We start from the raw sequence: 17,889 nt of genomic DNA, 5'->3' as shown, positions 1-17,889 counted from the left end.
ATGCTAAATCCAAACCACAGCACTGTACCAGCTACTAGGAAGGAAATTAACTCTATCCCAGCCAAAACCAGGATACCTTTCCATTTTATTTATTGCAATCTGGTTATTTTGATCATTAATGTGTTGCTACTAAGTATTCAGAAAGAAATGAGGTATCTTCCCCTTAATTCAGGAGCTTTTTCCTTTCCAAGATGTCTTAGATGCCTTGTAGGGATTTCAGTCATCAGACGTAGTATCCGTTCATATTGTTCTATTATTCTTCTCTTTTGCTCTGGGAGGGGAGACAGCTATTTGTAAATACCATATCTACACATTACACAATATATAGAATAGGGAAGGGATCCATGTCATTTAGACCAAACTACAATGTTTTTGATGTTTCTAAATCTGCACAGTTGCTGAAACTGTTGCTATGTTACATGAAGACATTTTGTGGCTCCAGAAATTACTGAAGAGATTGAAGAGCTATGCCAGATGAAACACAATGTGATGCAATTCTAGTACAGCTTTTTCTGTTTTTGCAAAACTTGGAAAGGTTGCTACAGAAGTTTCCTTCAAAGTAGAGAAAAATCTCTTGCTTGGAGCTTAATTGTGAGAAATGTAAGTGCCAGCATATTCTCTGAGGGTTATTTTTCAGTTGTTTGGTTTGTTTGTTTTTTTTTTAAAAAAACTGAAATACTCTTCTTTTAAATGCTTCTGTTTATCAGCCATGCTAACACAATTTACTACATACTTAAGAAACCTATAAAGCTCACAGAATGATGCTACTTACAGAGATTTTCAGTTTCCCATTTTGTATGTTTTGTATGTAAAAGTCTAAAAGATAGGTTCCTGCTTTGTTTCTCGAGTCGGGGCATCTCAGGAAGCAGACAATACTCTTAAATTCATGCTATTCTGTATTAGAGAATACAAATCCTGAAGATTTGAAAGGTACATTTCCATAACAGAAATACCTATACCCACTCAAAACACACACAAAAATAACCGTGACATTGCATTCCTTGTGTGTCTGCTAGTGGAGCTGAGCTTGTGAAGTCCATTTGAACACGATGCTGTCTTTAGGGTGAACAGAAGAGCAAACACTTTTTCCTCTTCAGTTGCAGAGACTGAATGGAAAGTTCCTACTCTGTAGGGTCCCTCAGAAGTGACAGCAATCGCTAAATGATAACTTCTTTATTTGTTGGTGTTTGGGCTTGTTTTGTGCGAAAACCAGCAAAGAATAAAGTCGCTCTTATACAGAGGAGAAGCAGTAAAACTTTTCTATTTAGCAATAGTGAGCCTATTGTCTAAAAAGCTGTGTAATGGGAACAGCAATGCAGGAAGTGATTTCCTTATAGATTTTATCAGAGTGAGCTCCAGTGAGACTGTTGAAAATCCATTGTATAATAGCTTTCATGTTTTCAATGAGACTGAAGTTTTGCTAGTACAACAGATTATTTATCAAATAATTTTAGTAATGACTGGGATTAGGCTGTTATTTGTAAACCGTGCTAAGTAAGGAGTAGCACATAATGCATGATCTGCAAACAGACTAGAAATCAAAACGAAAAAATAGAAAAGTCACAGTTCCTGCTTCATTCTGTGTGGGGGTACTAGTGCACGGGTTCGTGTCTTCTCACAGGGCATCATGATGGCTGCCCTGGGCTCAGTTAATCGGTCTGAGCCACTGCCTTGAGCCTTCTGCCCTCATCCTCCTCCTTCGACATCGCTAACGCCTTCTTTCCCCCGCCTCACTCTTACTACCCAAGCACAATCTCTTCAACATAAGAGGTTAAATAAGAGCTGTGACAGTGACTAGCAGAAAAACACTCAGCGGTTAAAAGGAAAAGGATGTACATCACAGGACCTGATTTAAAGCTGTTATCACAGTATTAATAATTTGGTGCTATGCCAGTCACCAAATGCTCTAGGCACCAAATATGTTAAGCTTCTCCCGTTCGTCCCTGAGACGGCTGCTGCTTTTCCCTGTAGCAAAGTGGCTGCAGGTAAATACAACAGGGGGTTAAAATGCTAAACACAAGGAAACTCCACTTTTGCCAAACTCCCAGGAGAAATTTGAAACCATCTTACAGTGCATTTCAATTTCCATATGAATTTCAAATGATATGAGGAAGGGATGAAATTTGAACAATGCAGATTGTCAAATAATTGGGACAGATCTACATAAAATGTTCTAGTCTCCAGAAGATATCCATAAATTATATATCTTGATTTAGAAGGAACATGTGAGTGTCCCAGCAGTACTGATGAAAGGCTATGAGCCTCATACTGATGTCAGTAAGTTTTGGAGCTGCCCGAGAAACCAGAGGATTCTTGGACTTAAGAGAACGGTGTGGTACCCAACAGCACAACACAATTTTAAGCAAGGACCTGAACATCTTTTCTCTTTTATTGCCATCATCAATGATAGACCTTTTGCAAATAAAGAGTAAGCATTATTTTTTTTTGCAGCTGCATAGGGACATACAGAATTCAACTCATTTTCCTATGTTAGTAATAATACAGACTTTTCCCCTCACAGAAAACAAATAGCTGCAATTCACAGACAACAGAGATAGCGTGAGGAGAAGAGTGATGTCAGTCTGTATAGATTCTTGTATAACCACTCTGTAGGTGCAGAAAATGTAAAACAAAAGTTGTATGTGTCTATATATATAAAAATATATATATAAACCCTTTGTGGGCCAGCAATTTGGTTTTTGATATCATTTAGATTTACAGTGCTTCTTCTGAGTTTTGTTTGTTGTGCTGTATTTTTTAATGATCGACTTGCTGCAGTAAATAATTCAGGAAATCATCCTGTACTCTATTGTTCTTCGCTCATATGGATTTTTTTGTCTTCAAAGCTCGAGTTTCTACTGTATGTTGAAAATTTTAAAGCTCTCCAAGGAACTGAATACAGGTTTTGTAATTATAACAATTTCTAGCCTAGCACCTGTACATCTGCTCTACCCTTTAGGGAATAGAGCAAAACAAAATGTATCAATTCCCTCTGGATAAAATGTGACAGTATTTCCATTTTCTATTTTTCCAGACCACCTAAGCTTATTATTTTTAGAACATTATGGATTGTTATTAAGCAGTAGCGGATTGTTGTGAAAACACAGACAAGACGCATAGCATAGCCCTTCTAAACAAAACCGATTGCACAAGTACAACTCCTTCTTCTGCAGTGGTGCAACTGGATTTTCATAGACCGTAGCAGAAATAGATATACAGGACTTTACTGTACCAGTCTTTTATAGAAAGATAGCTTGAGGTCTTCAGCAAGAAACTACTATTAACTGCTTTTGGTCACATAGAAACATCTTTCAAAAGAAACCTTTTCACAGTGTCCTAGTCTGATAAGTGTAACGAATACTACAAATTTCCACTTTTTTTTTCCCCTGAAATAAAACTTACACTGTGTATGCACATATGCATAGGCAATATAAACCATTATGTGCAATTGAACTTTGTGAAATGTTTTTTATAATATCATTCTGTATCACCGTGCTGCATACATATTATTTCATGTAAAAGGAAAGGCTGAAATAGTGCACTGAGCTATCAAATAAATCTTCTGCTCTAAAATTAACATATTATTTTTCTAGGGGACAACTTTCTATTGCAATTTTTTGAAAGTATGACACAATGAAAATAATCTACTTGATTTTCACCTGTGTAGCTCCTAATAAGTACAAAAATTAAGGCGGACACCTAGGAAGGTGTTAAATTTATAGGGAAAGCCCAGCCCTGGTTAAGTTAATGGCAAAAATCCCATTTCACCTTGGTGCTTTCTCAAATCACCTTTGAAGATTGGTTACCTTTCTGCCTCTGTTATCATTTTAATTATGCTGCTACTGTTTTTTTAATTATATGCACACATTGGGTTGTGTCTCCTGTGCTGCTTCTACATATTCTCCCATTCAGGCTTTGAAAGCTGGAGAGGAACACCTGATTAAAAAGGTTATCTGAGTATTGCTTTCACTGATCCCACTCCGGTTTCTTGAACATTTCAGTGTGAGGGTGCGCTGGGAGCATCAAGTCTGGCTCTAATCTGTGCTGCACTGGCACTGTGCTGTTGCTTGAGCAAGAACAGCGTGAACACGGGCACCACACCAGCCCTGCTCCCCTGTTATATCTGTGCCAAACACAGCGCTCTTCAACCCAAGCTAGCCCAAGATGAGGGAAGACCAGATCAAACTTGATACATACATGGTACTGTGTGGAAGCAAAATTACATGTTGGGGGTTTTTTTGTATATTATTACTGCAGAGTAAATCTGAGTAGGTCATCAAGGTGGTGAAGCATATACGTGCACCGGATGCGACCAGCAATATAGACTCCGTCCAGCCCGACCCACAGACAGTAGCCTGGCTCCTGTGAGCGCACAGTTATGGAGACCAGCAGATGAAGTCCTTCTATAATCCACCACAGTGATAATAAGGGGTTGTGTGTGATTTGCAGTGAAATATTTTGAAAGAATTTATGATTCATGAAAATCCAATTAAGGGTATATGGGGTTATAGACAGATTTAAGGCAGAACTCCGAAACTAAATTTGGGGCAGAATATATGCAGAACATTATTAAGTTTATTTCAGGTAGACCCACAATGTTGTCGATGTTTCTTAAAGAAAAGATGATTGTGTGATGCTTAGCTCATAAAAAAGCGAGAGAACAGCCAAAAGTTAGAAGGAAAAGTGTCAGTCTAATTCTTATAATTGTTACCAAGAGAGCTGTTAATAATTTTCACCATAACACCAGACAATTCGCAGCTGCTATCCCTCTCCAGGAGCTACTCTGTCTGTCTTTGACCAAAGAGATGGCATTTTTCAACCCCGAAGCAGGCTCAGACCTCACCTGCCCATACAGAGGGACAGGAGGGAGAAGAGCAGCTGCAGTTACGTCCAGCCGTACTACCACTCTTTCGAGGTCCTGCTCCTCCCTTGCTGCCAAGTCCCCTGGTCCTGCCCTCCGCCACTCTGTGTTCTTTAGCTATGATATTTTTTTCTTGAAAACCAGGGAATTGGCCTGAGTTGTTTCTGAGCAAGATGCAGCTTGGCCAGTGGATTGAATGACAGAGTCATAAAGAAACAAGGAGATAAGAATAACTAAAAGCTAAGAGGTGTCAAGGACAGCTTTTTAAAGCTCTCCTCAGCTGTAGGTGATACGACTGTAAAGAGCTGTTTCTAATTCAATCCAGTTTAGTTTAAATGACTGCTGTAGCACGGTTTAAACTGCTCAGCTCACCTTTGCACTGAGCTGGACTGATGTAACTTACACAGTCAATCATTGCATTGCAGCTAGAAACGTTAGGAGTTCAGGGCACAGCCCAAACTGAGACAACTCTCAGAGCTGCCCTTAGTCCCTCCATGCAAGAACATAGAGAGCAGCTGAATTACCCACCTCCTGACAATCCAGTCCAAAGTCTTAATTTTCATTCAAGCCATCGCTTAGAAGTTGTTTGCTTCCTAATTCACTGTGAAGCCCTGGGGTCTTGATTGCCCACCCTGCATGCATGCTGCTTTGCTCCTATGATGTCTTCTGGAGCTGAGGCTATTTCTTGAACTGTGTGGACATGCACACAGTGAGCTCAAGTAGTGACTTGGACACAATAAAACCTGGTAGCTGTGCTTGTATGGACATGCCTTGGCTAAATTTGCCATATGAATACAACCATTTTGGTTACTTTAATCATTCCCCGCAGTGACCAAGGATCATAGACACTAAGTCCTCCGATAACACATGGACTCTTTTTGAAGCTCGGTGAAAGCCATTCATAACAAAATGTTGCCAAGCAGCACCTCTAAAAGAGAAGCAATCAGTACTGTTTGGTGTTCCCAAATGAGTAGGACTCTGCAGACAGGGTTGCTGCAAAATCTAGTACTGAGACAATGCTATAAAGAACTGGTTGGTGTTTGCATGCATTTAAAATACGTCATATAGCTATGCAAAGTATCATTTTTAATGCTTTCTCCAAAAAGTCCCACCAATTTTTAAAAGCTTTTTTTTTACTTTGAAGTAGCATAAAATAGTGCACATCAAGAAGCAAGCACCCATTTCGTTGCATAAATAATGATCCCATATACCAGACCCAGTTTTACACTGGCCCAGGGAGTAAAGGTGGTTTTGGCAATATGGAAGGCTTATGCAAATACTTATTTGCCCTCCTCCAAAAAGGATCCAAGTCTGCACTGGCTTGTTTCCCACTTTGCTCCAAGGCCGTGCTCTCTGGACAGTCCATGTGGTGTGCATCCTACTTTCTTCCCATGATCCCTTCTTAGCCACAGGAGACATATGCAACACATGAGAATGCAAACCAAGCGCTCTACAGTTTAGACCTGGCCAGTCTGCTCCAAGGAGCAATGGCTCTGCAAACCATGGGAGTGAAGTTACCCACCTCCGTTGGCCTGAAGGTCAAGGCTCTCCTTGACACAGTCTGCCAAGACAGACAGAAACAAATTTCCCTTTCCTCCATTGAAGGGAACTCCAGGAACTAGTGTGGTTGGCGTAGTATAGGCAGCAACTGCTGATTAATGCAAGTAGGGACTTAGGGAGATCCTGGGTTTTAGCAGTATTGTTGCAGTCAGCTGGCTTGCAATCTGGAGTATGAAAGGACTATCATGTTCTCTCTGTCCAAAGCTTCATAAAGCAACTCTTTTCTCCACCTCAGAGGACATTGCATTTGGGCAATTGCTTCCTAATCTATGTTTTTCATATCATTCCTGTCTCTGACATTTGGAATAAAAACCCAGGATGTGTAAACAAACCTTTTGGCTAAAAGAGATGGCTAAAAGGGATTGATAGTATCAAAAATGGATCTTGCAGTGATGCTCTTTATCTTTTCCCTTCCTCTGCCTTATAGCCCTTTATCTCTTCCCTACTCAGAGCACAGAACTTCTTAGTTCCTGCTATCTAAATTACAGGTCTTTCAGCAGTTTGTTAAATGTAAGGAAACATGGATCTTTTGTGTAGTTCAGCAAAGTCCTCATTTTGTTAGTTACTAAGCCAGCACTCACAATACGCTGTTATTTAGGGTTTTCTCATATGGTATCACAATGTCTAAAGGCATAGCAACCACAGCACCAGAGTAAGAATGAAAAACATGACCTCAGAAAATCAGTTGGGGAGGAGGATGTTTGAGAATGTGCCGAACATTTGAACACAAACTCAGAGGAGATGTTTTTAACCTTTTCACTCATTTTGAAAGGTTTGTCATAGATATGTGGTCCTTGACAATAAACAGAAAGGTAGTGCTTTAGAGAAATGCGTCAGATCAAGAATATGGCTAATTGCATTGACAAGTTAGTGATGAAAGCTTGTGTTCTTTTCAGAAATGAAAGATGCCTTTGACATCCTTTGCCATGTTCTACTAGTTGAAAGTATTTTGGAAAGTGAATGCCTTCTAAAAATCTAAGTGGAAAATAATATTGTTATCTTAAGAGTTCAGCCTGAAAAATTTGCTTAAAAGGAGGAGGGGTGGAGACGGACCTTTAACTCAAGGTTAGAGAGAACCATCAGAAGTGTAATTTAATGTAGGATATCAAGGGTTAGGTAACAGCACTCTGGGCAGAGATGATCTCCAGATTAAATGTTGACATATTTTTAAGGTTTTCATACTCAATTTTTATTCCTCTTCCTGTCTTGTCAGTGGACACAAAACAAACAGTTAGAGGTAATATAGGAAAACAGCCTCAGGATCTTCACCAAGAAACAAATTAAAATTGCATGCCATTTCTATGTACATAAAGGAGAGAAGGCAAATCATTCTTTTCCTGGATTGTATTGGCAGCAAGTGGATGACAATTGCTCTCCCTTTCTGTAGAGGATGATGGAACTTAGTCTGCAGTTCAGAAGTTCTTGGATAGTTTTAAACTAATTTTCTTATTCTGAATGTGCACAATTTTCTGAGCATAAAGCACATCTTACACAGACCGACTTAGTGGTTGAGAATATACACTCATGTTCAATCAGTGCCAGTGCTCCATTTTTTTATTAATCATTTTCCCTGTATATTTTCAAAATGGTAGCCTTTTTAAGAAATAGAAGAGTCTATAATTCTCCTATTGGGGTTTTAAAATGAAAAGGACTGCATGGATAGTGTTTTTAACTGGTAATAGAGAAAAGAAAAAGCAGAGTATTATGCTGAATTCCTTCTATTTCTTTGGGTTTAAGAGTGAATAGAAAAAATTCCACAGACAGGAAAGAACAGGAAAAATCTCTGTTTTAACTTTATCTAAAACAGAAAAAAAAATGTCTCCAGTTTAACAATCTTATCTAATTTTAGTTTGATCATGGTAAATGTGATTCCAATTAATTTTACTTAGCAAGTGCAGATGGAGCCAAAATCATATTGATACATCTGAAGATAAAACTCAAATTTTATGCTAGGAGAAATAATAGCAAAATTGCCTTGCCATGTTTTATGAAGTCATAGTGAACAGTTTAGAGTAGAGAAGATAACTTCAGACTGCTTAAATTTTGGTGGTCAAAAGATACCTCTGATGTCAGCAAAGAGCGTTTAACATTGTTCTTCTTACACACCAGATTATGAAGATGAACGCTTAATGAATAAATTCTCAGCATTTACAATTTCTTTTCAAAGCCCAGTGGAATATATTAACTGAAATTTTTAACAGAAGTCAGGCAATTGAATTAGTTAAGCAATTATGTAGGTCCCATTGGTATTTATGTATATATTTTAGGCTGTTGAGTAACTTCACAAATTTGACCCTGGGTCATTTTGAGAACTTGAGTTGGGGCCAAGGGTATGTGGAAATATCTAGGTGCTTTTGAAAAATCCACTGTGATACTTCTGTACATGTTTAGTCACTTGAATAACTTAATAGATTTGCTTGCTAGGCACTTTTGCAGAGTTTAGCCTGTTTTTCTTCTGTGTATCGAGTTATTTGTCTCATTCACACTGGTGGTCCAAACTAAGTTACAAACCCATTCAATCACACATGAGTTTAAGATTATTAAACTCATTTCTTGGGATCACACTCCAAATTTTTTGTGCTGCCTGCCTTTTCCTCTGTTGCTCATTGGCTGTTTTCTGAACTGTGCCAATGTTTCTTCTCTAGTAACGAATACTTATTTTTCATTGACTTCTTAGAGCAAATACTCTCATGTGCTTGTTATCTTTTTTTCTTCTCCCTGCTCTAAAGATTTTTCTTACACTTGGGATCACACTCCAAATTTGTTGTGCTGCCTGCCTTTTCCTCTGTTGCTCATTGGCTGTTTTCTGAACTGTGCCAATGTTTCTTCTCTAGTAACGAATACTTATTTTTCATTGACTTCTTAGAGCAAATACTCTCATGTGCTTGTTATCTTTTTTTCTTCTCCCTGCTCTAAAGATGTTTTTCTTACATAACCAGCCTGTATTGCTCCAAACCCTTCGATCTGGAGATAAAAAGTCCCACACCAATGACTCTTCTGATTTCCCTTCTGATTTTCAGGGGCATGTTTCTCCCCTCAGTCATAGATGTTGTTAAGGATTTTTTTTCCCTTCTGTAGTTTCTGCCTCTGTGAACCAGAACTTTGCAGTCTGCACCAGGACTTAACTCTTCTCGTCTGTAAAGGACCTGCCAAGTCTCATTCACTTTGAGTGAGAGATGTGTTCACTTTGATTTTAAAATTGCCTTAAAATTAAATGGCTCCAATTTTGTGGCAGATGATTGTATAGTGTGTTTCAATAAGACATTCAGAATAGTGTTCCTAATCCTCTGATATTTCATATATTTAAATTGTCACATTTTGAGTCTTGTGCCAGGCTCCCCAGATTTGGAGCTTTTGCCAGTAATAAACCATCGTCTTCTCATTTTCCCAAACTCTTCCCTGTTTGCTGTTGTTTATAAAGAAGAGCTGTGGACAAAACTATGCTAGTAACTTCTCCTTTTTTCTGCAGCGTGGAAAATGCTTGGTATTCCACGCCTCATCCTTCATGGTTTAAGGTGTACTCAGAATTACATGGTAAAATCTGAAGTGAAAACTATGAACTTTTCTCTATCTGTCTTTAATATGGCAAAAAAAAAGAAGGAAAAAGAAAGAAGAAAAGCAAAAAAAAACCCCTTGGAGTAAAAGTAAATTGACTATATTTTTTTCCTTTTTATATAGCACTTACTATGTTGTTATAATCTATCAAATTAATAATTTTTTTATCAATGGATTCCTACCAATGTAACAGAACTCATGACCTGGTATGTTACTGTTAATATATACTCTGCTCCTTCCATACTCTAGTGCATCCCCTGAAGATGGAGCTCCGCTGTTCTGGCAAAATCTGAAAAAGATTAAGCAGGATCCAGAAAAATCCAAACTTCATGTATTGACCCCCAACAAAGTTGTCACAACAAGAGCTCCCTTCTATCCACCTCGCCAACTTCTCCTAAAGACTAGAGTCTTTTGAACTTGAGCTGACTCCCAGACTTTCACCATTACATTAACAAATCTAGGTGAAGCAAAATGCAGCTTTGCAGTCAAGAGCAGTCGATCTAAAAAGAAAGGAAATTGATGGCACGGAAGGCACAAGATCAGCAGAACATTTAAGATTTCTTGGCTTGTGGCAGACCAATGATGATAGCCATCGCAGTTAACTGTCGAGGTTACCAGACTTTCTTTTTTTTATTTTTCAAAGTTTAAACTATGGAAAATTTCCATAAGGCTCTAGATCAGAGGTTGATATTTAGGCAATGGATGTTTGTTTTGTTTTGTTTTTTATCCTAAGGAGTAACAAAATTAAGGTGGAGAAAAATAATCCATTTTCTTTCAGCTTTCTGATAACAAAACTCATGATTGTAAAGGGTTGGGCAGAAACTATTCATAGTTTTCTAATGCTTGTGACTATTACTAGTGAAGATTTTGCTGGTCCAGTGACCTCCAAACCTTCCCAGAATGGGAATGGCTGAGACTATTGCAGCTGGGAGCAGCAGTGGTTCAAGCAATCCCCATTCCCTGGGTCACACCAGCCCTTCCCTGACCTCTTGATCTGGGGAACGCCCAGAGCTTTCCGAGACCCAGAGCACTTTTACTGTGATTTTGTACTGAAAAATGTGAGGAATGTCCTCTGCCAGCCCAGCCTCTGAGAACCACTGTAAAATAACGAGGTGCTCATTTTTGTCAGCAAACATACTGTACGAGGACACATAACAGCTGCGAGATTCCTGTCCTTTTTTATGAAAATTACTATTATTATAATTATTTTGAGATAGTTTGAACAGGGAGGGGCTAAGGGTTCTAATTTGGGTAGCAAAGCCGATAACTTTGAATATCTCATGCTACCAGGATAAGCCACTGCAATGCTAATTATAGGATTAAAAACTAGACATTATAAACCCAGGGAGATAGTGTTCTCTATTTTTTTTTTTTTCCCCCCAAGGAAACTAATTAGATTAGGTGCTAACTGCTCTAGAATATTAGCAGTTAGCTGTATGCTCTGTGGACAACTAGACAGTGATCTGCAGAGTTCCTGCTGGTTATCTGTGGGCTTAAGTTATTCCAGTCTCTTGGATTGCATTAAAAGGCCAAATGCCCAGTAGCTTCCTTAGGTAGTTGTTATATGAATGAGATTAGTGTTCATATCGGGGATAACGGTTCTCACATAATGAAAAAATGTATATTATGATTAGATGACATTCTGAAAAGCTTTTTATTATTTTTAAAAGTAGCTTTTCAATGAATGTTTAAATAAAAAAAATCAGGTACAAATGCGGAACAACAGCAAATATATAGGCATATGGATCTTGGATGAGTTTTGTTCATGTCTGAAAGATCACGAAGGATACAAAAGAGAATTGTGACATATGGAGGAAGCAGATTAATTAATTTGAAAACAACCTTTGTGCAAGGAACAGTTTCAGCTAAAGTAATTAAATTTAAAATGTTGTATAGTTGTCAAGGTTTGTGTAAGGAGAGGGACTCTGAACTGTTGTCAGGTTCTGAGAGAATGCTGTAAAACCTTGTAATCTAATAAGGTAAGAAACATTGATGTGCAATACTTAACAGCCCATTTTACTTGCAGAATTATTCCACGTAACCAAGAACAAACACATCATTCTGCCTGTAACATCTGCACTGATTATTATTTACTGTTCCCTCTCTTTGCCCTGCTGTAAGTTCAGCTTTGGCGAAACTTGCATCACTTTCTCTATCATCATAATCATTTTCCCTCTTCATCTCTGACAGCACCTTTCAAATCTCGCTTTCCGTTGCTGTTAGACTAAAACTATGTTCTTTCTACTCGCTGCCACATCTGTCACAGCTGGGGATGTACTTGCCCAGCTAACTCTTGTCAGATGCCTTGCTTGACACTGACAATGTTATAATCACCGCCTTGCGTATTCTGCAGTTTCATGACTTAATCATGGGGCTGTAAATAACCGTAGAATAAAAAGCTATTATTTTAGATCTTCTTGACCATTATTTATTTTCAGGAAAACACCTTCAAGCCGTCTAGTGAGGAGATAGTCCAATAAAATGTTAAGAACAGTTTTGTCAGTGTAAACTCTGAAATACTGAAAGGGTTATGCTGTGCATTTTTTTTTTCCTTTGTGAATCCCAGATGCCAAGTAACCTTTGCCTCGAGCGAAGAAAGATTGTTGCCTAAGCAGAATGGTAGCCTGGGCACGGCTCTCACTGTATTAATAGCACTCTAACTCTATCTCACTCCTTTTCAGCAAAGTGAGATTTGGATTTTGCCCTAGGTTTTCAGGGAAAATCCAATGCCCCATTATGCAAATATTGATAGATCCTCCTTGAACACATCTAGGAAAGAATTTCGAGTTACGTTAAACAGTAGCATAATCTAGTCTGCCTGTGAGGGAGGGCAAAAAAGAGAACAATTTGTATTGCCTACCCTGCTCAGCAAAAACAATGTTTGAGATAGATGGCTTACAAACCTCTTGGGTTTTGTGTTTGGCATGTATTTGGGACTTCTTGAAACTAGCTAACCAATCCCAAATGAAAAAGGAAAAATTCCAAAAAGCCAGTATCTGAATGCATTAAGTGTATCTCCTCTGAATTCCCTGCCAAAGTCACTTCAGTTGTCAAACTCACACACAAATGATAGGCATGCATTCTTACAAGCAATTGCCTTTTCCTTTCAAATATTTCTAAAGAAAAAAGTAAAGTTTAATTATGAAGAGATAACCAGAGGTGTTACCCTCAGAATTTAATTATTATTTGATTAAATTTCAAAAAACACAACTAAGCTATGACAGGGACAGAATGTATAGTAAAATGGCAATTATGAAATAGGAGATATGAATTAAGATAAGTTAGGAAACATTTTTTAAGTGTATGACTGTGGGAAGGGGAATAAAATAAGTGAATGTTCTCTCATTCTTATAAAATATTAACATTTTGAGTTAGAAGATGGATTAATCGATGCCATATGCTGAAAGGATATGGAAACCACGTTACCCTTTATCTTCTGAAATACCTTTCTGTGAGAGAAGTGGGATGTTAATCTTGTAAGGCGGGCTTGGCTGTAAAAGCTGCTCCAAAGTTTCTTTGGAGGGGTATCCTACTAGCACGAGAAAAGAAAATTGTAACTGGGTTGTGCTGATACAGTTCAACCTCTCTGAAGACGGCAGCTTCTTCAGGCACTGGCCCTGCCTTTTGAACTACCCAAAACTTGAGAATAAAAATCAAACAAGCTTGGTGGGATGCACCAATAATGAACCAATGATAAAAGGCAAAGAGAGACCCAACTTTGCACCGCAGAAGCAGGCAGATGTATAAATCAACATGGCTTCTACGATTTGCTCTCAAAGCCCTGCAGCTGCAGTTAACGCTGACATATTTTGAGCAGCTGGAATTTTAGTCTGCTGGTTTCCCGAAGACAACAGAATTAAACATACTTTTAAGGCTTCATATTAATGATGGATAGTCTTATACACTTCAAATTGTCAAGCTGTTTCTCAGCGTAGAGAACTGCTTGCTCGCAGTGCAGAGGAGCAGAGAGCTGAGAATTGGATATAGGGGAGCTGAGGCTTCGTACTTTTGAATGCACCTGCCCTAGGAGACAGCTAAGCAGAGGACAAGCTGAGCTGGAAGCAGTGCCGAGCTCTGGGTGCAGGATGGAGCGGCAGCCCAGCACGTGTGCTGGGGGATTGCAGTCCCCACTCCCTGGCACAGGGGAACCCAAACCCGCTTCTCTGCCCATCTGCCCATCCCACCTTCCTACTTGTGCAAATACTCACCGTGGGGTCTTCAGAAAGGGAAGCAACTCAATATTTAGCTTTCAAAACTTGATTTAAAGGTAATGACCCAGGAATGTATGCTGAGAGATCAATCTTGCAAATCTTTACACAAGCAATAGTCCATATACACAGAATATTCACTTTAAAGTTGGGATTAATTTCACATAAAGTCCTGCTTCCCCAGGTATAATTTATAGGAAAACAGATCTGTTTTGTTAGATGTCACTTCCTAAAGAGGTCTAGCCCCTCAACTAAGCACTCTTCCTTGTTTCTCAATTCTTTAGCACTTCCACTCCTTTTTCACTTTGGAATCTGCATTCTGGTGTTATGTTAATTTTACTTCCAGATCATGAAGACACATCCAAGGAAAGCATCTAATCCTGAAGTCAATTAATAAATCCATCGAAACAACAATTTTATTAGAACTGGGGAGAGGACAAATACCTTGCATGTGTGTCTGCTGAGATTCCTTTGTACTGTCCTTTAATTAAGGATTTAACAGCTTACAATTACCCAACTGTCTTTTCCCTGGGTTAACTAGTTGTCTTACTGCCCTTAGGAAAATACCAGCTTTGTCCTCCTAGCATGCCCAATGGGAGGTTTCCTTGAGTGCAAAGACAAATCTGCCATTGAGGCTTCACCTTTATTTTTCCAGAAGGATGTACAAGTGCTGCAGCCTTTTGGTACAATTTTAGTTCAAATCACAGATGACTTCTTCTGATACTTTGGGTTTCAGTGGAAACATGCTGCTTTTTTGCTAATGACGCTTTCTTTCGTAGGCACTGTGCCTAATTTTTAAAGTAATGTGCTTTTATAGGCTGGAAGGTAGAAAGAAATAATGGAAATGGTGCGTTTATTCTACTGCGATCTTATTTCAGTTTCACATATAAAAAACGTATAAGGGTCACATTCTAATATCAAATTTTCTGATAGTATCAGGCAGGAGCTCAAACGTATATTTACATGTAGTTTCTTTAACAGTGGAAATTAATTGCAAGTACAGTAGTTCTGTGTGTGGAAATATTAAAAAAAAGACTCTCGCCTTACTGTTCTTACGCTTTTCATCTGCGAATTACCTAGAAGGGTACAGAATGTATCCTAAAAATCTCTAAAATTGAACCTGGCATCCTCTAAGATATGTTTTAACCAAGTAATTACTGTGAAATTCAAACCCCATTGCTAGAATTTTAAGAAATTACTTACTTTTCTTATTTCTATTGTGCCTACAGAAGCTTCCCTAACGCAGTGCCTTATCTCAGGAATATATATGTGGAGAAGTGACTGTATGTCAGAGACCTCTCTGCACATTCATAAATGCGAAAGTAAGAATCCTAATACTTGACACCACGCGAAAATACAAAGATGTTTCTCCTATGGCAAAGTACTTGTGGTCTCCCTTCGTTTGTTGCTAGGAGACCTGTTTAAGAATTAATCAGGGAAACATCACAAATGCTGCTAAATCATGCACCACACTACAGATTGAGCTGCTCCAAAGAGATGAGAAAACTTGCTTTTTCTGTTAACCCGGCACAGACTGATATGCATCACAATTTCCTTCAGTAAGTACACTGCTGTACAAGTGCAAAATATTTACACTGTGTCTCCAGCAAAGTTGACAGTTATGTCTAGCCAAGAACTACTTGTACAACAAGGACAAACACAGGCGTATTAGAAACTGAAAATGGAAGGATATGCTCAGCCAGCTTCAGGGCATGCTGGAAGTTCAAAGTCGGACTATTGATTACATTTTTCTTTTAAAAAGACCTGGAGATTAGAACAGAGGATTGGTGGGCTCTGTCCACCCTGCCCTGAGACCCTGCCATGGGGACTGAGAGATGCTAAACGTGACAGAAGCAGAGATTGAGTTGTCGTGGCAAGGAGCGATGCTGCGAACTGGAGAAAATCATTGCGAGCGCCAGGAGGTTGCACCATTTCACCTGTATTGGCGTAGATCTGGTTATTCCAGAGTAACTGTGCTTTTTAAGAGCATCTCAGTTCCTGGGTGGAAAGGCAAATAAGCCATTCCTGTATCAGGCACTTTCAAATCAGTCTGGCGTGTTCCTGTAAAGGAATTGTGCAGAAAAAGCGTACCAGTTAAAACACACACGCGTTTCAACCAAACGCTTAAACCATTGCCAAAACCGTATTTAGAGCAGACATGAGCTTGGGGCTGGCACGGAAAGGAGGGAAAAGCTGGCACTTTGTGCACAAACTGGGACCCGAGGGCTCAGAAAAGGATGCTAGGGAGCAGGAGGCTGAGAAGTGCTGGAGTGGAGGGTCAGATACTCCATTCTGCATGTCTCAACATATGTTTCATAGCTGCTCAGCCTCAAATTGTAGAAATTAGATCTAAGATTCCTGCCATCAAAAGCCAAAGTTTTAAAAAAAATAGCTTTTCTTGTGTGAATGCAATTATGCCTTAACTGAGGAATAGGTCCATTGTGGTTTTGGACTTAGGAGTGCGTTCGTGTTCTGATCCCTTGGATCAGAACACTTCAGCCCTAGGTTCCAGTTTCAGGATATACTTAGCTGGGATTTTATTTTATTCAGATAAATTTAAATTTAAATTTTACTCAGGCTGTGACTATGACAGGGGCTGAAATTTGTCTGTATCTTTTGGGGATAATGAAAATGCGTCCTGGGAGAAAAGCCTGTGCATAGACTCCGTGGAAAGAAGAGCAGGCTATTTTGCTTTTAAAGCTTTGTGCTGCATTCTGGGGCATTTCTTATGCCAAGTGCAAAATAAAGAGCATTTTTTAGAAACAGACAGGAAATTTCAGAGCACTGGTAACAGAACTGAGAAAATCTCAACTTTTCATTTAGTCCTTGGAGGTTACCAGCTTGAAGTCGGCATGTGGGACTGTGACTGCTGCTCTGCTGGTGGTCTTGGTCAAGTTGCCATCGGACAGATGTCTCTCCTGCAAACCCACCACAGTAGACAGGGGCTGAAATTTGTATGAGTATCTTTTGGATAATGAAAATGCGTCCTGGGAGAAAAGCCTGTGCATAGACTCCGTGGAAAGAAGAGCAGGCTATTTTGCTTTTAAAGCTTTGTGCTGCATTCTGGGGCATTTCTTATGCCAAGTGCAAAATAAAGAGCATTTTTTAGAAACAGACAGGAAATTTCAGAGCACTGGTAACAGAACTGAGAAAATCTCAACTTTTCATTTAGTCCTTGGAGGTTACCAGCTTGAAGTCGGCATGTGGGACTGTGACTGCTGCTCTGCTGGTGGTCTTGGTCAAGTTGCCATCGGACAGATGTCTCTCCTGCAAACCCACCACAGTAGCTGGCAACCTGGCTGGAGATTTGTTTGCCGATATTCATAAAGCTGTTTTTGTTGTGCTAGTTAAAGGTGTTATTAAATACAAAGGAGAAGAATTAATCTTAGGGAAGGAGCCAAAAAATGAATTGGTGTGGAAAGCGAATTACTTGCACTTCTCAATATGTGGCCTCTCCTCGTCGGGCCGGGGACACGTTGGCAGAATGAACAAGCAGAGCCTGCTGCTGTGGCTTGTACTCTCAGGCTGGAGAAAGAATTGTTTTCTGGGTCTTGCAGCCTGATCTCTGAAGTCACTAAGTACATTTTCGACTGAACAGAAAAAAAGCTATTCCAAACCAATCTTCCCCCAGCCCCCAAGTGCAGCACACCTTATGTTAACAGGTACCTTTTGTCAGATTGTTCTTTCGGGGGCGTTTGGGAATTA

Source organism: Aptenodytes forsteri, unplaced genomic scaffold (genome assembly GCF_000699145.1).
Source record: "Aptenodytes forsteri isolate BGI_AS27 unplaced genomic scaffold, ASM69914v1 Scaffold11, whole genome shotgun sequence".
NCBI classification, from domain to species: domain Eukaryota; kingdom Metazoa; phylum Chordata; class Aves; order Sphenisciformes; family Spheniscidae; genus Aptenodytes; species Aptenodytes forsteri.
Note: the sequence above shows the minus strand (reverse complement) of the source record.